The 4833-nt window shown below is 35.9% G+C and overlaps 1 long non-coding RNA gene across 1 annotated transcript; it reads right to left on the bottom strand.

Annotated features, from left to right (window-relative positions):
• Positions 1-1433: 1433 nt before the first annotated feature.
• On the bottom strand, positions 1434-4027 carry LOC116094921. Its single transcript, XR_004120357.1, has 2 exons — positions 2964-4027; positions 1434-2160 (listed from the first exon to the last, which is right to left on the bottom strand). It is a non-coding gene; the product is annotated as an uncharacterized LOC116094921 (long non-coding RNA).
• Between the last annotated feature and the right edge of the window lie 806 nt (positions 4028-4833).

Genomic DNA, 4833 nt, shown 5'->3' with positions numbered 1-4833 from the left:
TATTTAAATAATAATGCCCAGCTCCGGGACTAGACATTGAAACAAGCACGCATAACTTCTCCACGACTCTTTAATTACTGAGACAGAGGCATTGGGTTACGTTGTACGATGTCTCCCTGTAGATAGTTTTCCTGTATTTTAACTTACTATACACTTTGGAAGAAGTCCTGAACAGTAACAAATAGTGGACTCCTTTCACACTCAGCACTGTGGTTTTTCAGATTGCTGGGTGATCTTAAAAGCTGCTTCAGGAGTGGCTTGTCTCCATTTTAGCTGATGAAAATGAGAAATAATGCAAACTCAAAACTTAGCAAGTCTAACCTAGACCTTCTACATCTGCTCATTTACACAAACACATATGTATACCACAAATGATTAAGTGCTTCGTGCTAGACAGTGTAATGGTTCTGATCCTCACACTACACAGTCACCGTTAGTATTCCTCTTTTATTAATAAGGAGATTCTCATGAGTAGACTAATATTGTTTAACAAAGGCTAGTATTCAATGAGGATTATCAATTGGACACAATGAGCTGTTAGTCCAGTGTTAGGCATCGATGGCCTCCAATGTTTCAGTGGTATTGCATGTATAATTCTTTTGCATCCCCTATGTTAAATTTACTATGCTTATCCTAAAGTTATCATTTATTATAAATTATATTGTACCTCAAGAAAAATATTTTGCTAATATGAGCCCATACTAATGAAGAAAAGATTGCAACAAAGATTGTTAGAGATACAAGTAGAGGTACAAGATAACACAGTTTATAGTGGCAAAATATATATTTGCCATTCATGGAATCACTGCTGCACACATGAACTCACAATGACTGTGACTACATTCTCAATAGTGTGCAGATCAAATTAGCCAAAATCCAGCAGAGAAGCAGGAAGTGCTCATGAAACTCAATCAATAGCTGTAGAGGTATTGGCAATTGGTGGCTCTTGGAAAAAGAGGGTCAGTTTGCTTCAGGGGTCAGATCCCAGAGACACAAGACATACTTCAGCAGAAAGTCCTTTTCTCACTCCATATAGAAAACACTAACCAGACCGTGTGAGTTCAAAGACAAGACATGAGATGTTGAAAGGCAAAAGTGGTAAGAAGATAGGTTTAGAATTGGAGCAGACAAATTTAGATAGATTTGATGAAAACATTATATACATGTATGAAATACTCAAATAATGTAAAGACTTAAAATCGAATTAATCTATTTTTTTATAATCTCCATACTGGCAAAAAATTTACATATTGTCAGACAGCTCATGAGGAAGATAATCCTGAATGAGCATGTTTATGGAATGCCTAGGAGCATATATTAGAACTAAGTAGAAAAACAATGTGTAATTTCTTATGCATATCTATACATGCACACATTTTCAATATTATATGGTTGCGTCAAATATTTTCTTTCTATGTTTTTTCCTTATAGAAGGTAATAAAAAACAAGGTTTATGTCTTAAATTTATCAGACACTATGCTACCCCACTTACCATGCTTTAACATATTATTCTAGCTTATAACATCAAGAAATCAGTAAGAATTGCGCATCAATATGCTTTAATTTTTCATTCATTCATTCATTCATTCATTCATTTTAAAATCCACTATCTGTTCCATTTCCTCTTGGCGCCCCTCCTACAGCTACTCCCTTTTTCCTCTGAGAAGGAGAGCCCCCCCCCCCTTAGTATCACTCCACCCTAACACATCAAGTCTTTGTAAAACTGCACATACTCTCCCTCTGAGGCCAGAGAGGGCAGCCCAGTTGGGGGAATAGGATCCACTGTCAGGAAACAGATTAAGGGACAGCCCCTACTCCAGTTGTTGAGGAACCTGCATGAAGACCCAGCTGCTCATCTGGTACATATGTGCATATGTGCATAGAGCCAAAATCCAGTCAATGCTGGCTCTTTGGTTGGTGATTCAGCCACTGGGAGCCCCCAAGATTCCAGGTTAGTTGATTGTTGGTCTTCCTGTGGAGTTCCTATCCTCTTCCGGTCCCTCAACCCTTCCCCAGACTCTTCCACAAGACTTCCCGAGCTCCATATAATGTGTGGCTGTTGGTGTCTGTGCTTTAGACTAGGCACAGGCCAAAGGACATTGCCTGGAGATTCTAGGCTCTAGCGGCAGGAAGTTGTGATGCTTGGAAATGCAGACCATCCTGAGAGAAGGCAATACATAAGATTCCTTAGACTACGGAAGTAAATGCAACTGCAATCAAGACAACATCATCTTTTCATATTTTATCGGATATAACATTATTCTAAGCCAAGGAAGAGCTACATAGTATACAAGATATTATAATATGGATAGATATAGAATGATTGTATAAAATATGGATCAAATTCATTGATAGTTTATTCAATAGCTGTATGTTCAATTTTATGTGAAAATAAAATAAACACTAGTCCTCTTATGAAATTTTAAAAGCTGGATTTGGTAATACATGTAATTTATAATTAAAATACTTAATTTTAATTATACTTTTATTACTAAAGGTTTTTTTAGTATGACATATTCAGCTACTGATTTTCTATGTTCTTTTCAAGAACCACCCACTTTTAAGATCCAAGTCCAGATATTTTGTTCTTGTGGTCCCTCAATATTTCTAGTTAAAAGAAACAGACTGAATGGATTTACATAGTGCAAAAACTTAAGCTCTACTCTGAAACACCAAAACAGGAAATGGTGTGATAGACATTGAACATAATTGTTCAGAATTGTTGATATGATCATGTATGGTTTAGCCAGTGGCTTCCCCTAATGGTCTTAGAGCACAATTCTGGGCAATGCAGAGGAAGGGTCTGTCCTACCTAGGCTCTCATCCTTCAGAGCACATTCACAACACAGACAATATCTGCCTTTCCTCAGAAGGAAGGTGTAGTTTTTTTATTCTCTTACAATAAGTTCAGGAACTCATTATATTGCTTTCTTCCAATAACACACTGTAGCTCACATACTCACAGAAAACTTCAAATATTGACAACACTACGGAGGGAGCAAGCTCACTGGCATTTCTACTTGGCTGATTCTTGGGTTCCTGCAAAGTCCAAAGTGACACAAACAATCAACTTTCTTCTTTCGGTTGTTACTTCATTTCCCCTTGTTTTCTATTATTTTCTTCCACATTCTCACACCTAAGGAATATAGCATGTGATTCTTAATAAAGGTGGCTTTTAAGCGATATAAATATAGAGTGTTTTAAAACGGACTTTGTTTTTCTTGTGGCAAAGGAAACAAAGGTATTGCTTCTTAAATGTTTAAGAGGAAGCTTCAGAAAATCCTGTGATTGAAACATGATTCACATTTTAATAACTTATCTTACCACACCAATTTTGTTGTGTCTCAACGTCATGAGGAATTGTACATTTAGTAAGAAGAAATGAAGTAAATGCAGAAATAATAAGCTTCATGGAAAAGCATTTGAATAGTCTCTGAAGTGCTATTTTATAATAATGTCTGTATTTCTTAAAGTCTTAGTGTCTGTATTTCTTAAAGTCTTCTTAATCCTTCTATTTATGTTTAGCCATCTCAGACATAGTTCTGTGGCTGAATTTAATATTTAGTAATTATGATGCTCAAGCAATATTTACCCAAGTATATTTCAGCAGCTATATCTACCAATCACACACTAAAATTTTCAACTATACTGCCTGATATTGCATACAATGCTCATATATAAACAAGCTTCACAGCTAAAATGAAAATTTTGATTTAATAAGAGCTCAGTTGTGCAGACTATTTGGTCAAAACACTATTGTACTGTGGTGCAGATACTATTATAAAATAACATTTCAGAGACTATACTAATCCTGAAACCTGACACATAAAATCTGTGCTTTATTAACATGGGTTAGAGGTAAAATGAAATCACACAATATGCTTTTGTAATGATTCTTAAGTGTATAGTATGGCTACTTATATGCCCAATGTTGTTTATACATCATGAGTCTTAGTCAGGGTTTCTATTCCTCCACAAAACATCATGACCAAGAAGCAAGTTGGGGAGGAAAGGGATTATTCAGCTTACACTTCCACATTGCTGTTCCTCACCAAAGGAAGTCAGTAATGGAACTCCAGCAGGTCAGGAAGCAGGAATTGATGCAGAGGGATGGAGGGATGCCAGTTAAAGGCTGCATACCCTTGGCTTGCTCAGCCTACTCTCTTATAGAGCTCAAGACTACCAGCCCAGGAATGGCCCCACCCAGAGTAGGCCCTCCCCGCTTGATCACTAATTGAGAAAATGCCTTACAACTGATCTCATGGAGGCATTTCCTCAACTGAAGCTCCTTTCTCTGTGATAACTCTAGCTTGTGTCAAGTTGACACACAAAACCAGCCAGTAAAACATGATATTATTTTATGCTCAAAGTTTTCAGAAAACCAAGATTCACATACTCATGTAGTTAACAATTCTCCAACTTAGGAGATGAGAAATATGCATAAATCCACTCCACCATCATCTGGTAGAATAGCAATATAAATCTACTCCATATTGATAAATTTTCAATAATCATGACATCAGAACCTTTAGGATCTGTAAATATATATAATAAATAACATACATTTAATATATATAAGTTTATGTATATTAAACAAACATATTATATATAAGTATATATGTGTATAAACATGTCTAGCTCTAGATCTAGATTATGTACAGATGTGAATGATTGTAGAAACTTGCAAGTCAAGCAAGGTTGTACAGGTTTTGTGTTTGTTTTTTTTTCATTAGATGTTTTCTTATTTACAATATCTCCTTTCCCAGGTTCCCCCCCCCCAAAAAAAAAAACAAAAATAAAATAAAATAAAAACCAAAAACTAAAACAAACCCC

Source organism: Mastomys coucha, unplaced genomic scaffold (assembly GCF_008632895.1).
Source record: "Mastomys coucha isolate ucsf_1 unplaced genomic scaffold, UCSF_Mcou_1 pScaffold17, whole genome shotgun sequence".
NCBI lineage: Eukaryota > Metazoa > Chordata > Mammalia > Rodentia > Muridae > Mastomys > Mastomys coucha.
The sequence above is the reverse complement of the archived record's forward strand: the minus strand, read 5'-3'. Positions and strand labels throughout refer to the sequence as shown.